This window comes from Melospiza georgiana, chromosome 9 (genome assembly GCF_028018845.1).
Source record: "Melospiza georgiana isolate bMelGeo1 chromosome 9, bMelGeo1.pri, whole genome shotgun sequence".
Classification (NCBI taxonomy): Eukaryota; Metazoa; Chordata; class Aves; order Passeriformes; family Passerellidae; genus Melospiza; species Melospiza georgiana.
The window spans coordinates 14,455,213-14,477,376 of NC_080438.1; the positions used below are offsets into that span (position 1 = coordinate 14,455,213).

Genomic DNA, 22,164 nt, shown 5'->3' on the forward strand with positions numbered 1-22,164 from the left:
TAGTTTAGAAAACAGGAGATGAAGTGAAAGAGGAAGATCAGGGACCTGGGATGCATTAATATTCTACCAGCGTCAAAGATATTTCCCTCGAGGGGCTCCTACAGGCCACACTGTTATTACAGTGCCTATCCATTATCTTGTGCTGTACTTGGTATTAAGACAATAATGGAGAGAATAGGATTATGTGCAGATGATAGGAAATGCGAAGGCAATTCAGCAAGATAGGAAATGAATGGAGACATGATTCTTTCCTCAAAGCTGGGAATGGTTTAGCATAGGGTAAGGGAGAAGATAAATGAAGCAAAATGAAATCTTTACAGGTTAGCTGGGGTAAAATGAGTGTTTACATAGAATCCAATGAGTTTAACCTTTTTGATACAGAATATCACAGCATCTTCCTTTAATGCAGCAGTGTATATGCCTTCAGAGGTATGGTTTGATCTGAAAACTCACTCAACACACAGGGGGAAATGACTGGTATTAATTTGATAGAGCAGTCTTATGTAATGGAGAACCATTTAATTTGCTCCCATAAAGGAAAAATTCTGAACCCCCCCCCTCCAGATTTCTGTTTTTAAACTACAAGCTTGAAAAATTCTGCCCACTAAACAAACAGAGAGAAAATAAATAAATACTTTTTTAAAAGCAATAAAGTAGGATCTAGCATAACCAAGTGAAATGTTGATCCCACACTGAAAAGCTCACATTCTCATTTACTATTGCACACCATTCCATTTCACAAGACAGAGTCCGTGGCTATTAGCAAGTCACAAAGGCTAATAATTTTAGGAGGCTAGCAATGCATTATGATAGTGATAAACAAAGACAGGACCAGATTGTGTCATTTACAGACATTTCTGTGGCTTATGTCTGTCATATTTTTTTTTAATTAGGATAAATCACACACACACAATTTGCAATAACAGCACAACAGCCAAAAGAGATCATTTTTGCTCCCTAAAGCACAACTATAATTTTATTCCTTTTAGCAGCATTTGAAGGCTTTCCTTCTGTTAGGTTAAAACCCAGCAAAGCAGATCAGCAGTGTGGCCACCTAAGAGCAGGCAGCCCTCAGAGGGGTAAGGCAGCCATGGCTGCCCTCGCTGGCACGGCGAGTGCATGGTGCAGTGTTTGTCACAGGGCTGGGACGCCCCCTTGCACGAGCCAAGCCAACCGAGGGTCCCCACTAACACTGCCAAGGGACAAAACGTGCCCATGCATTCAGCAGAGCTCCCCACACAGACCAGCCACGCTGGAATTGCCTTGCCAAGCAGGGCTGGCCCTTCATCAGGCCCAGGGCCCGGCAGCGCGGCTCCATGCTGCTCTCTGCTGCTGCCTCCTGCTCAGCACCTCTCGCTCCTCCCTTTGTCTCAGCCCTGCTGCTTGCCCATGGCCACTCCAACACTGGCTTTCCTTGGCTGGTGCTGTGATGTAGTGATTGCAGTCGCCATTCCAGCTCCACACCTGATGGCCCCCTGGCTCTGTGGCCGTCCCTACCGGTGACCGCCATCTGCCAGGCACAGCTCTTACACCACTCTGACCCCACAGCAGGGCTTCCCTCCCGGGCCCTCTGTCATGATAAGATTTTTCCTCACTGCAGAGCCTTCCTGTGCTTCACACTGTCAGGCCAGACCCCAAGCAGACAAGAAAAAGTCTATGCCCCAGAAGCACACATCTGTGCTTCTGCACTACATTGGCCATTACTTGGGCAATGGCAGAACAGTTGTGTTTAAAAAAACCCTGATTTCTGAGCTTTCCAACACATCCTACACTTCTTCCTAACATACTGTGCAAGGAGGCAAAGCCATCAGCAAAGCAATGAGGGAACCAGGGCCTTGTTACAGCCCCTGGGCGGGCAGGGGCAGGGTGGCAGGCTCAGCAAGGAGAGCAGGCTGGCTCAGAGCAGCAATGGAAACTGCAGCAGCCCAGTAAAACCAGAGCACACCTGATGCAAGGCTCTGCATCCCAGCCCAGCCAGGCTGGGACCGTGCCTCCCTGCCAGCTGCACCCAGACCCAGCACTGCTCAACCCCTATGGCCCCAGCAGTGCAGGAACTGGGGCAGGGAGCTGCTGTGCAGACCCTGGAACGAGAAAAAAGCCTAGAAAACACTAACTTTTAGTACTGACCCACAGATGACTGGTAGCCCAGAGGAAACCCTCAAACACTAAATAGCTCAGGGCTCCATAGCAATGGGCTGAGATAGCAAAACTTCCCATCTCAAAGCATGGAAGTCATCTTGTACCAATGACATTTATTTTACACTTTTGTCCATTTCCCCAGTATCAATATGTGTGAAGTTCAGTCCCTCCATACCTGTGTTTCACCCTGCTGTTCAGTAGGACCAGCATGAGCTGGAAGCCAAGCATTCGCAGTGCAGCTAGGAGTGAGACAAGGTTTCCCCAGTGCCTTAAATCATCCTTCCTCATCAGCTTTTAGTGACAAGAAGCATTTCTGTGAAAAGCGAGAATCAGCAAATTTGGGGAATTAGGAACATACTCAGTAATTTTACACAACAGCCACCAATATGGGGAGATGTGAAGCAGCATGAGCAGAGCTAGGTGTCAGGATTGCCTCTTGCACAGGCAGGTGGGGACGGTACTGCATGGCTTGGGGCTCTCTGCTCACCAGCTCCTATCAGGCACCACTACACTCCAACCATACTGCTAGAAAACTCACCAAGAAAACTGTCTAATGAAGAGTAACAGTCAAAACAATGTCGTGTGGCTGGCCAGTTACTTAAAGAGTGTTTATAACCACATTTTAATGCTTCTTAACATAGTGAACAATTATTTATATAAATGTTTAATTATGTTTTGAATTAAGTATCAATTCAGACTATCCCATAACATATTACAGCAATAAGAAATCACGATTCATTATCTTGTCACCTTTTAATCTTAGAAAATTTTTCTAGCTTTTATAGTAGCAGAAAGAGTTAACAAGAACAGCCAATTTAATTAATCTGCTCTACTTACTTTGTACACTGCCATTTCTTTCTCAGTTGAGTACAAGCGAACTACACATTTGCACTAGAAATTACAAGTAAGTGAAGCAAATACCTTCATGAGTCATAAACTTTACCAATCTCTTACATCAATGTCTCTTGTCAGAAGTTAAAGGCAACCAATTGATAAAGTCACTTTCAAAAAAATACGGATGGATTGAGCTCATTCCAAGCTACCAGTTTCAGCAGGTTAAAAAGTCTGACTGCTCTGAATGACCCAGAAGGTTGCCTTAGCATGGGCTCAGACCCACTCTTAATTTGCTGCATCATATTTTATTGTCTGGTTTAAGAAACAGCTAAGGGATTTTTCACCTGGCAAGGCTGACTAGCTAGAATAGCCTAGAGAACAGTAAGGGGAAACCCACTCTTCCAGATATTTCCACCCAAAGGCTCAGATCTGTGCAAAGGATACCACAGTCAACTTCCCACGAGCAAATCATGCCCATGAATAGAAATGCAGGGGGTGGTCTGTGCCCCACACTACATCCAAATGCAAAAACGTGTCTATAAAGGCAAAGCCACAATTCTCATAACTGATGATCTTGGGGACGGCCATGGCCATGGCCCTGCTCTACTCCTCTCTGCTCCCATCTCCCTGCAGGTGACACATCAGGGTAAGAGCTGGGCACCAGCACTGCACAGATCGTCCCCATCCACCCTGCATGCCTTTTGGGCTCTCTGGGACACTGCTGGCACTGTCACAGTGGGACTCCTGCCCCAGCTGGAGTTGGGGTCCCCATATCTGAACAGGACTTTTCTGTTCCTCACAGCACACTAAAAATATGGCCAAAGTTCAAGAACTTCCCTGATGGGACTTCTGGATCACTCAGACCAGCATCAGGCTGGAAAATCTTGGCAATCCTTCTGTTTCATTCTTAAGACCAATGCATGTTCAAATTCAGTGGAATGGGGTCAAGGAAGTAGTTTAATGTTTAAAACTATAATTCAATAGCTACAATTTTTTGCTATAAGCAAACTCCAGGCTTGAAGAGGTTGTTTTCCTGCTTGCTGCTCCCAAGGAACACAAATGCAGGCTAGACAGTCAAGGTTTATGGAGAGAAGTAATATCTTTTATGAGACCAACTATTAGAGTTGGGGGGAAAATACACAAGCAAAGCAGCCATTCTTCAGGTCTGAAACAGAGGTTTCAATCTGCAGCAAAAGCATGTTGGAGAGCTGTGGTCTGGGTTGAAGTTATTATATGATCAATTAGACATTATGAGAGGAAAGGATAATTAGCACCTCTGGAGCAGCAAATGGGCACAGCACAGGGAGCCATGCCAGAGTCACTCACTCCCATGGGACAGCAATGAGACAAACAGAGATAGCTGGACACAAGTGAAAAGCTAACAGAAAGGGAATGAAAATCACAAAATTACATGGTCCCTGCTTTTTAGTATTTCCTAGAATGGAAATACTTTTTGTTTGCAGGTTTCCTCTTCAGCTTGTTTTGTAAATATGCTTTGAAATCAGAACCTCATAAAAGATGGTTTTTCTGGAAAACCATGTTCAGGCTGTGATAATGATGTTTCTACACCTTCTTGAATGCCTGAAGGATTTTGTTTTGGTGTATAGGGCTCATTGAATCTCACTCACACCATTTCCATGGATGCACCTGGTGCACTGACTGAAGCCTACCACAGTACCGGTACCTATATGAGTGTGTCCATGCCATGGAAAAATAAACTGGACTACAGAAAGACAAAACAGTACCACTACACAGATTGGAATTGTGTGCTTGTCACAAAAATATCAAAATAACTAATAGCAAGCCTTTTTTTGTCTTCTTCTTGGCTTAGCTTTCATGGATTGACTCAATTAAAAATAATTTACTATGACCTGCAGATCAGCTTTTCTCCTTTACCTAATACATTTAAAATTATTGTGAATACCACAATAATACCACAATGTTCCCTGGAGGAAGAACAAAAATGCTTGAAAACTCACAGAGCAGGCAATAAAATTAGTATATCAGATTACAGAAACTTTACCAGGTCTAACCTAAGGTAAGGATCCAACCTTGTTTTGTTTGATCCGGTGGACATTAAATGCCACCTTTCTGCTGACCTTAGTGACTTCCAGCTCAGAACTGCCACCTCATTAAGGCGATCCCAGCATTTCCATGCTTGTAGCTGCTATGGGCAGAGCTGTCCATGACAAATGACCTCTCCCTGTACCAGCTCCTTTACCTATCAGATACATTCAAAGAGAATTACAGGCTGCCTTTATTAAAACAGCTAACAAGGACAACAAAGAAGGCATAACATGGGAGACAGAGTACGATTTACCAGGAACACACTGGCATATGGTTTAATTTCTGCTCAAGCTGTGAGGAGCTGCTGGCTGTAATGCTCAGTGAGAGCCATCTCCTTCCACAGCAAGCACCCAGGATACTGGTGGCTCCCAGACCTGCCCAGAGACAGTTGTGGCATTAATACCTCTGTTCTCCACTCTCCTAATCGCTTAAGGCTCAGTCACCCTTGCCCACCAAGATTTCAAGGAGAATAGTATTGGAGATCTAAAATCAGGCTGTATTTTGGTTGACATAATTTACCCTCCTCAGAAGACAACATTTTCCCTGGCAGGTGATAAGCACCACCTCCCACATTCTACTGTGGATGCTGCTAATTAAACCACGGTGAAATTTAGATAATTAGCAACCTTTTTAAAAACAGAACATTACTCATTTCAAACCTTCATCCAGACAAAATTATATTTAAGACATTTTAAAAATTTTCTATTTTTCATGCTGTCAAAATTATTATTCTGTTCTAATAGGAAGAAAAGGAAAAAAATAAACAATAAACAGGACAAATCATACAGGAACCCAAAAGCAGAGCAAGCATTCATCATCAGAGGTAGTATTTGCATTATTTGACAAAGTGAATACCACAAAGAAGTATGTTCAAATCACCCTAGTGAAGACAGTCCCTTAGATGATAATGATATGGCATTTTTTTTTTTTACATTCTAAAAACAAAACTAGATTTTTAAAACTAATTCAATGCCTGTATAGCTCTGGTGGGTGCTCTTTTTAACTTTTGCAATGTGTTACATTACCTACATTTGGTATGCAGTGAATTATTATATTTCTTTATTATTATAGTTAAGCACACATTGCTGGTGTTTCTATAAAAGGAGATTCATTTATATTTAAGATTGATATGGAGGCAAATCTATCCTACAGGAAATACTGCACATCCATCAAATCCTTCCATTACTCTGCTGGCTGAAACTTCTGCCCACAGACACATGTAAGGGGACTGACCTACCCACCCACCCATTCCCCAATATTTATAATATTGTTCAAAACAACGGCCATAAGTAATATACAAAAAAATTATTCCCTTTTTCCTCCTTGGTTGCAGTCATAACTGTGTTCCATCTACCCTGTGTCCTTCCCATCCTTCCTTGGCATGTTCAGCAGGGCTATTGGAAAGGGTGCAAGCAGGGCAGGGTTGCCAAAGCTGCTGTCCTGAGGGATCCCAGTTGACCCTTTCCCATTACACTGCAATTCATTTGGGACCGGGGGTGTGTGGTTGCAAGTTCTGCCCTCTGCTGCCTACAGCCCTCGAGCACTGCTAATTACTGTTAGTCGGGTGTTCTCCCCCTTCTACGCACCCCTAATCACACTTCTCCCTCCTCAGCCTGGGAGCTCTGCAGGGGTTAACTCTGAAAAATTTTACAGGAAAGACAGCTTTTATTGTAGTGGCAATTACAGAAAGAGAAAAAGCAATTTAGTCTTTTATGTGGTTCACAGTTTCACTAATGCCATAGACTTTTAACTGACTTGAGTTGTTATGCATTAAGTCACAAAAGCATGGTACACAAACACTGCTAAAATAAAAAATAACATAAGACACAGCAAACTTGAACTCCCGAAACAGAGGCTTAAATCCTCAAATACTAATAATGCTTTTATATAACAACTTTGTTAGTGCCCTCAGCTTCAAGCCAAAGTCACTATAAAGTAAACTACTCAAACAAGTCTGCAGAAGAAAAAGGGTTTTAAAAGTCTGCAAAGAATTCCTTACCCCTCTGGTGGTGTAGTTTTCCTAGTGCTTTCTGCATCTCCTGTCATGTGATGAAAACAGGAACCTGGATAAAAGGCAACATGGCCAGTTGAATCAGTTGAGCTGGAACAAGGACTCTCATCGCCATGGGATATCCCTGGTGTGTTCTGTTCACTTCAGGGGTAAAATCCATGCAGAAGAATTTCATAATCTTTAGTTCTGATGACACCATACAGCATTGCATGTCTCCATCTCTGTCTTGTCCAGTTCACCCAACATGATGACCCAACTTGACAGCTGATGCCAACTGTCTGGCATGAAAAATGTCATTCTCTCAAAGAAAACTGCTTCAAGGACTGGAAAAATGTTTAGTCAATGCTTTCTCCTCTCCATCAGGTATAGGACTGAACCTCTCCACACAAAATGAGAGGTGTTTCCAGCACCTCTGCTGATTTTACAACCACGTGAGGCAAAGTTCCTCCAAAGTATCGAATCCTTTTATCTTTGGCCTGCAAAACAGCACAGAGGATGGACTGAGATAAAATAATCACGTGAATTATTTTGTTGAGCCTCAGCTTTAAATTCCAGAATTTGTAATTGTGTCTGAGGAGTCACTGGCATTGCAGTGCCCAGCATGCGAACAGATGTCAACCACTTACACTGAGGCTTTTGGATTATTTCTGGGTAGCCCAGTCACAAATAAAGAACTACCTTTGTTATCCTTTGGCATGAGAAAGTATATGAATCCCTTAACAAAGCAGTTCCCACTTATCACTTAACATGGTTACACTAAAACCCATATCAGATTAAGGACATGACTACATGACTATACTTTAAATAAGCTAGCACTAGATGTCTACATCTGTAGTTTTTCCACAAAGGAACATCCAGGGAAGTTAAGATAAACCAACTAAACCCATGATGATAATGCATGTAAGTCAAAATGCATTAAATCCCTCTGTGGATATTCTCACTGAGAGGTAAAGTAGTCTGACTTTACTGTAAAGAGGATTAAGCTACCATGAACTACAGCCATTTTCCTTTTGAATTAGATCATCCACAGAGGAGCTTAAAGCACTGTAGGCTTGGTGCACTTGCTTCACATACATCCTTAATTTATCTGAATTTTTCTATGAATGGAACAAGCCTTAGTTAACCAAAAGCCTCCTTTACTGAATTTCTGCTGACTTTAAACCACATTAATAGTTTACTTGGTTTACAAATGTCCTATATAAAACAGCTAAAGGTGTTTTACAAACAGCAAAAACAGAGGCACCCTTTTATAATGCAGAGGAAAATGCCAACAGCAGGTGTGGAACCTGAGACACCTGACAGGATCACCAACTGCAGTGCTCATCCTAAGCTGTTGCTAATCTTGAAAAGCAAAGAAGCAAAACTTGATTTCAATATTACAGTCCGTCTGGAAATGTCTTATTAAAGATGAAAAGACAGCCAAGGCATTCTCACGGGACAAATTTGGGATGGAAGGCATTTTTGTCCTCCTGAGCCGGGCTGGGACAGCACTGGAGTACCCACCTCACTCACCTGAGGTGCCCTGATTCCAGCTGGGAGAGAGTTAATTTTCTTCCAAGTATGTACAGTGCAGTGTTCTGGATTTAGTATGAGAACACTGCTGGTGGCACACGGATGTTTTAGTTGTTGCTACAGTGCTTACTGTAAATGAAGGCTTTCTGAGTTTCCCATGCTCTGCCAGCAAACAGGTGCACAAGAGAATGGGAGAGAGCACAGCTGACCCCAGCTGGCCAGAGGGACATCCCCACCATGGAATGTCATGCTCAGTAAATAAACTGAGGGGAGTTGGCCAAGAGCTGCTGATCACTGCCTGGGGATGGGCTGGGCATCAGTCACGCGGTGGTGAACTGAACAGTTCTATTGCGCATCACTCGTGTTTCTTTAGACCCCTCTCTTTTTCCTATTATTACTATTTTTTAAAATTTTTTTAAATTATTAAGCTTTTCTTATCTCAACCCATGAGGTTTACCTTTTTCCAGATTTCCCTCCCCATCCCAGTAGGTACTAAGTGGTACTTACGTGCTGTCTGCAGTTAAATCATGACAAAAAGATACATTTTTAGAGGTTAAATCAGATACACACTGAAATTTATCCATCCCACACTCACAGATTAAATGCTAACTAATGAGCAAGGAAGAGCAAACACTTCCACAGTCTGATACTGACTCTGATGTTAGTTTATCTGAATGATAAATTTTACACTTGACTAAAATGAAATTGATGAAATTCACATTTCTGAGTATTGGCAGGTAATTGAGATGTGGCAAATAAAAAATTCAAAGAAAATAAAGCAAAAACACATTAAACAAAGATTCCTCTTGATTGCTAAAAGATAGTTTGGCTCCAAATGTGCTAGGGAACAGAGAGCTCTAACTAAAATACATAGAAAAAGGCAACTAATTCTCCAAATACTGTCTTTATTCAGTTTTCTCCACAGCATATACCTGTAACATAGATTTTGTGCTAACCTATCTATTGCTATCACCTTTGGATCTGAGATATTAACATTGATAGAGGGAAAGTTTAAAAGAAATCTAACACAGAGAGATGTTGAGCTTCATTTTTTTTTAGTCTTTGTTAATTCTTGACCTTCCCCAGAAAGAATGAGAAGGAATCTGCCTACCGAAAGAGGCAGCAGCTGCCAGAGGCACTGCTGGTCTCACACCTGCAATCCATATGCCAGCTACAGCTACAGCAACACCTCTGCACACCTGGTGCAGAAGCAGCAGCTCTGCTGCCAGTGATCCTGCAGAAGAGCTTTAGAAAATTCTTTTGCTTTGACTCCAGGCAGGTTACATTTGTCTCTGCTGTGCATCTCCAAATAACTAGCATCAAGATTAGGTTTATGTACACTAAGCTGTTATACCACTTGGATGAAAACTTGGAATAGTTTCTCTATTCTGTGGTGATCTACATCAGATTAAAAAAGAGATCTGAGAAGACAGTCTGGCAATAAAAAAAAAAGTGAAAGACTACCTGTTTTTCATGAAATAGAGAATATTTCCATCTCACATGTGCTAGTAAAATCTTTTAAATTTGTTAAATCATCCCCTATAAGAAGACATGACTTTTCTTACAGATCTGTTTCTTCAATGCACAAGCCAGCCAGAAAGAGGACCCCTAAAACTCTCATAAATTTAAGATCCTTCATACTATCTTATAACACAGATTTTTAATTGCTTTTTATGCCAAAAGTGTGAGAATTACAGCATGCACTACATTAAATCATTATTATTCACAACGAAAAGTTTTATTTAATCTCTAGCTAAAAAATTCTTTGTGCAAGGAGTTTGGAGAGCGCACTTTCATCCTTACACTCCCAGCTCTGTTACTCTGTGCTTCTACCTGAGGTGGCTTAACCCTCCTTGCATGCCCATGGAGCCCCTGTGTGCCACCCTGCAGCCCATGACCCTGAGGGACAGTGCCAGAGCTCTGCCCAGGAGAGGATGGCTCCCTTGCCAGGCTGTCCCTGCTGCTGGGAACACTGCAAGCCACCAGGGTTCCCATCCCCTTGATCTGCCACTGTCACTGCTTGCTGGGATGTGCTATCAACAGGGACAAGCTAAAATGTTCACCCTCAAGTGGCAAATTGTACACATGCCAGGTACTTCTGTCTGGCACAGCTTGAATCTCCTGCCTCACAGGAAAACACTACTTGGGGGCAAATGTGGCTGCAAGGGACCAGTCATTCAATGCATATTTCTCCTGCAAAACTTTCTTCAGCATCTGCACTGCTCTATGATTATCTGAATGCTATTCAATCTACCTCTAACTTGAGTTACATAAGTATATTTGCATCTATATTGTAAGCATTATACTAAATGAGATGGGACTGCCTATGTAATCATGCCATGACTTTCCCTTAGGGAAACCTGGTAAAATTATGTTCCATTACATTTGTAAAATACTACCCATTAAAAGCAGGAATAAAACTTTTATGTTCATGTGAAACAAAGCACAAAAGATTCTCCACCCTTTAACTTGTATCAATTTCGGTATGAAAGAAGCATTTTCCAGGCAAGAAGGGAATCTGAATTTGACTTCACTATTACGTGCTTTTGGCTTTGATTGTTTGACAGTTAAACCACTTTCCAAAATTCTGTCCTTTTTTCTTATTTTAGTATTATGAAACAAAAGAGAGGAAAACCAGTTCATCTGCCTTGAAGAGAACAGACAACTTTGGAAAAAATTTTCTTGGAGACTTATTTGTTATTGTGTATGCCACAGAAGAGAACAACTGTTTCTACTGTACTGTTCAGAATCTTTTACTCTTGCTGCTGGTCAATTCATTGTTTTAATTCGTTGATGCTCTGGCAAACTTTCAAGTAGGTCATGGGAGAATTTTAAAAATGAAGCATCCATTTAGAAGTCACACAGTGGTGATATATATACAGAGCTTCAATTTAAACCATTATTGCATACAATCCTTTTCCTTTTGTAATAATCTATTAAATGCTTTCAAGTATGGAGAAGGAATAGCAACCTGTAGATCTGAATGGAGCCCAGATGACCTATAAAATACATCCTGCCTCACTGCCTGACTAGCTCCAGCTCTCATCTCTAATGGTTACTATTGTTATTCTACCATTCAGACAGCCACACACATCAATTATACATTCTTCTGGGTCACAAATCCATTTTCTCAGGCAACATTTTTGTCTTAATGCATGACGCTTCCTTTTCAACCTGTGACCAAAGTTGAAGGTCTCAATATTAAAAAGATATTTCTTTTTCTTAAACTATGTTGATAATCGCAAGAACAGCTTCATGGAAATCAGAAGGTGCAGCTTTTTGAACTATTTGGAAGAGTGTGTTTAGACCATATAGTGTCCCTTTATTACAGCAAATGTATTAGGCAGTACTTTGTGCTTTAGGTGAACATTTTTGCTTTTGTTCTATTGGTGCCTGGCAGCACAGCTATAATTAAATGTCCCCTGCCTTCTCTATTTTATGACACTTACAATTCAGTCATCTTAATTGGACTTTTCCTAAGCATATAAATAGCTGGCTCAAGAAGCAAAACTTTTCTCAGTGAAGCAAGCTGAAACCTTTCACAGTGCATTATCTCTGTGACTTCTTTGGAGTCTTTGGCTTATATTTGCCTTTTTTAAAGTGATTATGATGACAAAAGCTTCAGATAACTATCTGAAGAAAGTCTAAGACAGGACTCCAAATTAATTTTTTTTGCATATACTATTCTCACAAACAAACCACTCATTATTTCCAAAAGGGCAAAGCAATTTCAATTTCATGGTTGACAAAATAAATAGGGGAGGGTAACACACCACTTCCAAGGGTTTCTTGCACATCAGGTATATTCTTAAACTCAAAGTGAGAAATTCAGGGTAAGAGTCCTGAAGCCTCCTCAGCAAGATGTGAAGGCCAGGCCTCAGCTTTGTCCAGGCACAGGAGCCAGCAGCACCCCAGCAGCAGCAGGGCCTCACCTGCAGTCCCAGGGGCTGGAGGAACACACCCAACCCACCACCACTCACTGCAGTGCAGAGCACCTGCCTCAAGAAGGCTGCTTCTAGCGATGGGATGCTGACACCAGAGACACCATCAGTTCCACCCAACAGGTTCAAGACCAAGTCAGTGGAACAACCCCTGCAGCAAAACTGTTGTATTTTCATCATTTCCAAGCTCTAGTCTGAGCAGTACAGAGCCTGCTTTGCTGGCTACAAGATTAGGCTCCTCTCCTGTAGGCACACTGGGCACCACAACAAAATCATACTATGTTTAAGTCATGCAAACTGACCTACTGAGAATGGGTATTTGAGATAGGCAGTTGGTCTTGTAGCTGGGTAACTCCACAACCAAGGAAAGGATCCATTCAGTGGCAGACACAAGCACCTGACAAACCAGAACAAATATGCAGATAACTACAGAGAAACAAAAAGTGCTTCATTTCCATATAGAGGTACACCCATAAGCATTCATGTTCATATAAACACACATTTGAGTACACACACACCAGCAGGCACAACCCTAAACAGGAGCCTGCTAACTGGCCTTTTGCTTACTGCTGCCTCCATCCATCAGCTGCTTTCTCAGGATAGTACTGCAGTCAGAGCCTTGTGCATAACCATACCAGGTTGATCCTGAACCATTCTCATCATATGCTCAATCCCTGCTGCCATCCTCATTGGGCAGGTCCAGCTTAATCGCCCAATAAAAAGCAGCTCTTCCCTTTGGAGACCTATGGCCAGGGGTGTGGCATCATCAGGCAAATCCTTTAAAAAGTATTTTCAAGTTCTCTTCATTCTTTCTGGGGCCTAAGTCGGGTAGGGGAATCATTCCCAAAGCTGTCTTAAAAAACCTTGTCCTTTTCAAGCCTAAACAGAGGCACGGGATGAGTTATCTTAACTCACTTGTCTTCTTGTCCTGGTTTCTCCTTCCCCTGGATCAGCCAAAGAAGTCACATCTCTCTGAGGATATCAATGTAGAGAGTTTGCAAGGGGTTTTACTCCATGTTCAAACATGTACTGTTTTCAGGAAAGCCAGTGCTCAGCATTCAGGATCTGCATTTTCTGCAAAATTCAAGAAAGGGTCTTCAGGTGCTAGGGAACATGAAAGGATGGCAATGGAGCTGATCTCAGGCACTTTATAACCATACCAGGAGGACCATATTAATTCCTAGTCTCTGGCCCCTGTCACCACTCTGTGCTTTAACTCATCCCACATCAAGATTGTTTTTAAAGAAAACCCTTGGTTTACCCTGGTGAGGAGAGAGGCAGCCTTACAGGGGAGCTGAGGTTGAAGGGATGGCCAAAACTATGCATTCCTGCATTTCAGATGGTCACAGGCTTTGGGTCTTTAAAGCAGCCAGTGGGAACCATTTAGCTGAATTCTGTTCAGATCTAGGAAAAGTAACATATAAATGTTATTTTAACATATAGGGTTTTGGTTGGCTGGTTTATTTGTTTGTTTGTGAAGGCAAGGGGGTGTGCTAGGTTTAACTTTATTATAACTAAGTCTATATAAATGCAAATACTGTTTTCATAGATATAATTTCATAAAGCAAAACTACCCACAATCTTTAGCAGTGAAATTCAAGTGGCAACTGTGACAAGTAAAGAAAAATGAATGCAGTTAACTTCAGCCATTCCTGCTCATCTGAAAGCTTGTGTCAGTTCCTAAATAAGCTTTTCATTTCCCCTATTCAGTCTGCTGATCTTTGTTGATTTACAGCATGAATGAGCATGGCACATTGCAACTTGTAGAGTATATTTTTCCTAAATAATAAAACATTTATTGCAGACCCATCAAGCCTGCTAGTAGCTTTGAGTTATTTTTGCAATGAAGTACCATGTTAACAACTCATTTACATTGTTGCAGAAGACTCTGGGTTAACACTATTTGTAATTTAATCCCATTCATGAGAGAGGACTCCCTAAAACATATCTAGAGCTGATAAATTACAATTTGATGGTATTTTTCTAATCAACTGTTTTTCAAGATGAAGCTGCCTTCATCAAGTCCATCCCACCCCTCACTTTCCCTGCTGAGCAATGGCGGCTGAGCAAACCATTTCCACATAGTGTTCTCGGCAAGCTCCAGCCTCAGGCTCTTCCTCTGCCAAAACAAGAAGAAAGTATATTTAGTGGAGAGCTACAAAGATCTTATCGCTTTGGGAAGAAAAGAATTTGTTGGGCAGAGAGTGAGGTCTGTATTCTGGTGGCTCTTTGAAGGTCTGACTACAGCTTCACCATCGGCCTGGGGTGGGTGCCAGCCTGCAGCTGAGGAGGCACAGGAGCACAGGCTGCCAGCATGCAGCAGCCCCCGAGGGCAGGGCAGTGCCCAACACTGCCACTCAGCCCAGCTGCACGGGCCAGAGAGAACAGAGGCACCACACGAAGATGCTTCTGCCAGAGCACTCGCACATTTTGGATGATATAATAACAATAACTATGATAATGATGGCAATGATAATAACAATAATAAATTATTAACAAATAAAAGAATCCCCCAGGAAGTACATAATTCTCCACGCACCAATCAGAAATTATCTTTTTAGTCAGAGATTAGAATCAGTGTAACACTTCTTTCCAACAGAATCCCCTTGGCATGGATGATGCACTGCAAAACCCACCTTTACATGAGTCCTGCAGCAAATGCCCGAGGCCACAGTGAGGCCAGAGTCAACACAGCAGAGGGAAGGACACGATGTCCAGCACACAGGGACATGCTGTGACAGCCTCTGGAGATGGTGGCAGGGTGTTAGAGAGGGCACAAGGCACACAGTGAACAGCAGGGCTGTCTCTGCTGTTCCCTGCTGCTCTGCCATGCTCAGCTGTGAACCAGTGCTGCTGACTGAGCTGCAGCACCGTGCCCAGCCCAGCACAGTGTGCTCAGAGCAGGCTGAGCCACCCCAAATCTGATGGGTATGGACTCCTGGGAATATGCTGTATGATATCCTGTGTCACAGGATACCCAGGCTATGACCACTTCTGCATTGTTACACTCTTGTTTTGACAAATACCTGCAGCCAAGCAAGTTACTGCTCCTGGTGCCTTGTGGGCTTGGGATTTATTTATAAGACCCCAAAAATAATTTTCAACAGTATTGTTTCTACTTCCTAACACTTAGTGCTACTTATGAGAAATACATTCTTTCCTGAATATAACTTAATTTTGTGTCCAATAAATCCAAATTCTTCTTGCACAATCTTCCATTTCTATCTAATAAGTTGGGAGAGACAACATCACTAACTTCTTTAACTCTCTTGGGTACAGTCAGAGTACCCAAAATTTCACTGAATTTTGACCAAGTCCTGTCTAAGAAATACTTTTTACTACATCATCAGGTACCCAATCCGTTCCTGAGATCATTCATTAATAATTTGATTCCCTCAGTCTTTTTTTTAAAGACATTTCAAGCAAAGTTCTTAGCATGCTAAAGTTTTCTGTCATTTTCTAAGTCCCTGAAGCTGCTTATAGTAGAGGGCAGAATATTATTTCTCATCTATTAGTTTCATTTGCAAAAACATGGGGTTTAGTTGGCTTTTTCTTTCCCTAGTACTCCAGGTTGAATATTGACTTGATTAACTTGAAAGAGCCTCCTACTTCAGCTCCATTTCAGTCTCCTTCCAGGGGCTGACTCTAAACCAGAAAATGCACTATTTCCCCCAAAACTGAACAAGCCAGAGACTCTGTCCTACCACCAGATTCCTGATTTAATCCAGCACCAGCAGCCAGATGTCCCAGGCACAGGTGACACTTCCAACAAACATGTACCTGCTCTCCTAACAGGCATCAGTGAGAGCAAGGCCAGCAGAAAGCAGAAAACATGTGGCAAAAAGTGTTAAATCTGTTAAATTTCCCATTAGTTAGAGAAATATTCCTACATGCAAAATCACATTGCTCTTACTCAGCTAAAGTTGCATGGGTAAAACATACAACCATAAAACCCACATGCTACCACCTAATGGTATTAAGTAATGGTAATCTGACATAATTTAAATGTCCCTTTCACATCAATATGCTTATTCTGTTTTATTTCAAATAAATTACCTAGTTTAAAAAAATATTTGAACCATAAGGCACAAATAAGTGAGCATTATTGTTTGCTGGTTGACTAGATAAGGAGTTAAACATCTAGAGGTGAAGTGGAGGACAATTAATGTACTACCCTGCTTAATTATCGCACAAGGCCCACTTCTCAGGGAATTTGAGCTATTATGATCTACTCCTACAAATAAATGAGAATTTTAGCTCTCAGAGGGTAATGCAATAGTTTTGGAAATAATCTTTTTATGAGATTGTGGCTTTATCAGTTATGTTTCAGAGTCAGTATAAACACTTTTTATCAGAGGAGAACAATTTCAGACTGGCTTGTAATTTTAATTTCTGCACCCATATTCTTTTATTTCACTTTTCCTATGCTCTTATTCTAGAAACAAAAGAAAAAATTAATTTGCATCCTTACATCTTTTCACAAAACACTATCATAACAGAAATATTCAAATAAAAATAGAAATCATGATTCAAGCCATACAAATTATGTATAAATTGGTTTCCAAAACAACTGAACACCCAGAAAAAGCAGTCCTGATGATGCTCAGTGGTATCCATACACTGGAGGTTAACTCAATCACAGCATCAAAGACAAAGAAAGAGGAAAGGATATTTCTTTCAGAATTTCACCTGATGTTGTTAGACATTTGTATTTTTTCCATTATATATAAAAATATTCTTTATGGAACATTTAGTCTCAAATTCTTTGAAACTTTATCATCAGAACTGCTGAGTTACTATAAAGCTGCCCAGTTTCAGAGTTTCATATTCACCTTTCTAGCAGACAGAACAAACCTAAACATACACAAATTTGAAAGCAGCTTGACCACAAAAGAAAGCTTTAGGAGACCCAAATAGTGGACCATATGTGATATCAAATGGGCAAGCCATTAGCATCAGCTGTGAACATATTGTACCAACTGGGAATGAAAATAAAACATTCAACTACCAACTGTTATAATCTGTAAATAGTAAAACCAATTCCTCTGGGTTCCAAAAATATATGAATAGGGTGACTCATTGGGTCCCCATTGTCCTGTTCATAGGTAATGCAGCAGATTTGCTCCTAGGGAAAAAACCAAAAAAAGAAAAACACAGAAACTGTGGTTAGTGAGATCTGATATTAGCAACAATATTTGTATATTAAAAGACTCTTGGGCTTTTTGAAACTATATCTAAATATTTCACATTAGGGATAAAAAAATATTCTTTTGAAGCAACTTTTCTCTGTACAATGTAAAACATTAAAAAATATCCCCATTGCAAATTATGTTGAGAAACTGGCAGAATACTAGAAAATTTATAGAGGGCACCAAACTACTGAGAATTCATTGTACAGCTGGCAAGTGCACTCTTACCTACTAGTTGCTTCACATTTAATAATGCATGTTATGAACAGATGGATAGAATGTCAATAAGGCTCTCTGTATCATCAGTGGTAATGAAATAGTGGACTTTGAATGCTTAATAGCACAGAAAACAAAAAGCCTAGAGGAAATTTGTCAATGTCGTGCATGCAATACTTCAGCAGTGCTTTAACACTGTTAGTGTGAGGCCATATGTTTCTTCTAACAGGATCTACTGGAGCTGGGTGCCAAAAAAAGTTTGACACATTTTTTTTAACTCCTACAACATGTTAAGAGCAAATACCCTGTGAATCAGGCAGAGTAGTCAGCAGAAGTGCAATATCATTACTCTTTTTTACTCTTTTCTCAATGAAAAGAAGTTATGGGAAACTTACCAGTAAACATTGTTCTTTATACCTGTTTCAGAAATACATTTGAGAGTAATCTCTTGCAATTAAATATAGAAATATAGGCACTAACATGTGTTAGGCAGTAGATCTTGTTGTCAAGAGCTGAAGAAGATGTGAATTTAGAAAATACTGCAAGTAAAGAAGAAAATATACATAGCAGCACCTAGACATCAGATACATTAAAAGGAATAAAATAGAAAATTGTCTTTGGAAAATAATCTTAGTCAAAATTCAGCTAAAATAAAAATTTTCAGTAAAAATTCCTTGGAATAGTCAGAATGAGGAGATAGCAGCAAGTGGCCATTCTGAGATGCAGACCTGGGAATATGTGGGAATGAGCCCACCAGGCACAGGCTATCTCTGTAAAATGGGTGGACAAACAGCAGCCTGGCAGCTAGCACCTACAAAGGCTGCAAGGGCACCTGGAGTGGCATTTCCAACCTGCACACTTTCTGGGAAGCTGTCCTCAGTATTTCAGGAGGTGTCAGACAGCTGTGGCAGGTAAGCCTCTGTGAAACACTGAGATCTCAAGTTCCATGGTACAGCTGGAATCCCAAGCATGAGAAGTCAGCAGAAATCAATGCAAGTTTAACTATTGATTCTGGGAGAACAATTAGACAAGCACTGAGTCTCTAACAGTCTGAAAACTCCTCAGGAAAGCCTCAAGTACTCTGAGCAGAAAACCAATACTTTCTGCCTTGTGACTCACTCCTAAGTGACCAAACTCTCCATCCATGCCCTGCTTCCTGACATTGTCTCCTCAAAACCTTCCTGGGCTGCTCCAGTGCTACATAGTCATGATGCTCTGAGGTTCACACCATGCACGTCAGCCAGGACACCCCAAAGTGTCCCTATTGATTTCAAAGCTACCACACAAGGCCACTGTGGGATGGGATCCCTACCACCACTGAACTCAGCTGTATAAACATTCCTTGTGTTCAAAAGTAATTAGAGAAGTTTGACAGGCAAACACCATTCCTTAGAAAACAAGCTAAGAATGACAGCCAAAAGATGTGTAAAGCCATTTTAATTTCTTCCCCTTTCCTGCAAACCAGAACACTCATAACTGATAATAACAAAAAAAAAATTGCATTAAAAAGAAAGTGATTTTTTCCAGCTGCCTGCAGTTTTTTTCGTCTGTATAGCACCAGTACCCACCAGCATGCAGCAGGAGACTGCAGCTACTTCCTTGCAGAGAGAAGGATGTGCAGAGAAGCAGAACCTGTCTCTCAGTGGTTTTGGAATGCACTGGTTTGCCTGTGCTCTCAGCTGGATCCCTTCCTGCAACCCTGAACTATGCAAACACAGGACTGGCCCACACGAGTAAGCCCCCTGACAACTTGTTCTCTGCATTTCCCTGCAATAACATATTTCAATTTCTCCTGAAAAAGGAGCTAAAATTCAACCCAGGAATTCCAAATCAGACCTTGAATTAAGGAGAGCATCACCCTCCTTTCTCTTGCCTTCTGTTTCCTGGGAGGTATTCTGAGTTCTGACCTCAACAGTTTCACCTAACAAGAATGAAGTGAATTTTGTGCAAGCTGCAGAAGTACAAAGACAAAGCATTATGCAGGTTTTCTGTGAAGCAGAGCAGAAAGAGGTGAGAAATTTAGAACCAAGTAGCAGTTGGGGAACCTCACTCACAACTGCAAGAAGAGCTGTGCATTGACAATTAGAAAAGCAAAGGGACTTATCTCAAATCACTGATGAAAATGGACTGCTTATCAGATTTCTCATAGTTGGAATCTCCTGTGTTCTTTGGATCCTGAGAAAGAGAACATTAAGAAAATGTTGTGGTGAGCATCTGACTTGTATGGTTTGAAGGTAAATGTAGTTCTCAGTTTAGAAGATCTTCGGTAGGTTTCTCAAAACCAAAAAGATATTGATAAACTGAAGAAATTTTCTTAAGGGAAAAAATCTATAATTATTTAAACATGTGTAAAAGCTATCGAGGAAAAAGGACATAACTAGAAATAATAGAAAGAAAAAGCTTAAGCTCAGCAGAGTATCAGGATAGTCTTCCTGACAGCAAGATGTATCAGCCTGTGAAATAGTCTCCCAAGGAGAGATATATGGAAGTTTTCACTTGGGAGTTTAAAAACTAAAGTTGACATAACATTAAAAAAATGTTCTCAATGAAATAATTCTACACTGGCAAAAAAGCAGTCAGGATGATCTATTATGTCTTTTCTAAGTTTTGTCAGGCTTTGATGCTTTAGGAACATATCTTGAACAGACAAAGGTTATCAGAAAGGAGCTTCTTGAATTAATATGATGGACAACATGATTACAAAGGTGATCACTGTGGAAGCCTATTATAAAGCATCTCTCTAAATACTATAAAGGAGATGCTTTTCAGACATTGGAAGTATTACCCCAGACCTGACAAATATAACCTCAATCCACTTGCCTTCAAATATATGCTTAGTTTTAAGTATGTCCTTATTTCCCATTAATTTAAAGAAACACAAACCCATGTCTGAATTAAACTTAAAAGAAACAGACTTCTCAAGAGTCTTTGGAAAATTTCATACTCTCTACACAGACCTGGGAAATGCTATGAGTAAGCAGATTTAAGCAAACAATACTATTTGGTAGACATGTATGTAAACACCTCTCAAGTCTCCACTGACCTGTTCTGCATGTCCATCTGAAACTGTTCTGTCCTACCACACATTGGCATATCATCACCAATATCAATATTGAGCACATACTTTCAATATTGAGCACAGTGTTTCATTCACTGCTCCAAGATCACTGAAAAATAGTTAAACAGATCCATGAAAATAATGAATTGCTGAGTTATGGTTGAGAATGAAAATAAAGGGGTCAGTAAATATAACCTACAATAATTTTTGTCTTGCCAACAACTTATTAAACACTCACATAGAAAGTAGTTGTAAACTATTTCCTTAGGAACATTACTGGGGGTAAATCATGGCTGATTCAGAAGGAACTCCCCATTTGTGTGCTTTAAATAACAACATGCTATTTGTATATATAAAAAACATCCATCCTCTATATCTATAGACATGCAATATACACCTTAAGAATAAAAATATCAAATATCTTTTCATCCAGAAAGTTGAATTTGCAAATAATAAGTGATTCTACAGCACAGGTGTTCCTCACTCTCTCATCATATTTTAAGTCCTTCACCCACTTCCACTAGGACTTTATCCCAAAATAACTCCCCAGTTGGACAGAAACACAAAATATCTTCACCAGTCACAGGAGTTTCTTGTAAGGAGAGAGAGTGGGAAGGAGGAGAATTAGCTCATGGTCTACTCTCCTGCCCATCCCACTGCTCCTTGGGCAGCCCAGTACCCCACCACCCCAACAGAGACCACTGCTCCCTTTCCTCCCTCCACCTGGACCCTTCCTACCTTTTCTCCCCACACCCTTTTATTTTTCTCTCTTATTATAAGACTTTTCCCAAGCATTATTACTATTATTGTCTGAGTTTTACAGCTGGCACATCATCCCCTGCTGCACTAAATCAACACTTGTGAAAGCAGCAGCCTTGGAGTGACTGAGCAGAGCTGCTGCTTGCAGAAGTGTCAATTTGGTGCAGCAGGGGATGGGGTCGCAGCTGCCAGAGAAGAGAGGCCCTATTTTATGCCTCAAAATGATAAAAATGTCAGAGGGGAGGGAAATCTGTACAAAATATAAAAAGGATGTAGAACAAAGAAATGAAAGAAGAGGGGGAAAGGGTTCAAAAGAATGAAGGAAGAGGAAAATGACACTGTATAATAGAAAAAAATCACTGCTGAATACGATACAGGATTTTTCTAAGTAGGCACTTTCAAAGTTATAAACAAATCATATGCATATCATAAAATATA

At 40.9% G+C, this 22,164-nt stretch overlaps 1 protein-coding gene and 1 long non-coding RNA gene across 17 annotated transcripts in view; both read right to left on the reverse strand.

Annotated features, from left to right (window-relative positions):
• Positions 1-21,034, reverse strand: part of PTBP2 (polypyrimidine tract binding protein 2) — a 242,079-nt gene extending 221,045 nt beyond the window's left edge. For all 9 annotated transcript variants that reach the window (XR_009114814.1, XR_009114815.1, XR_009114816.1 and 6 more), the window contains exons 1-9: positions 20,953-21,034; positions 14,577-20,084; positions 13,766-13,908; positions 13,420-13,578; positions 12,807-12,901; positions 7,040-7,527; positions 5,560-5,629; positions 5,294-5,414; positions 2,315-2,452 (exon numbers count right to left, since the gene is read on the reverse strand). The gene's annotated coding sequence lies outside the window, so the exon portion shown is untranslated. The remainder of the gene's footprint in view (positions 1-2,314; positions 2,453-5,293; positions 5,415-5,559; positions 5,630-7,039; positions 7,528-12,806; positions 12,902-13,419; positions 13,579-13,765; positions 13,909-14,576; positions 20,085-20,952) is intronic.
• Positions 21,035-21,047: 13 nt separating this feature from the next.
• Positions 21,048-22,164, reverse strand: part of LOC131086996 (uncharacterized) — a 65,817-nt gene continuing 64,700 nt past the window's right edge. For all 8 annotated transcript variants that reach the window (XR_009114821.1, XR_009114823.1, XR_009114818.1 and 5 more), the window contains one exon: positions 21,048-21,076. This is a non-coding gene — a long non-coding RNA (uncharacterized LOC131086996). The remainder of the gene's footprint in view (positions 21,077-22,164) is intronic.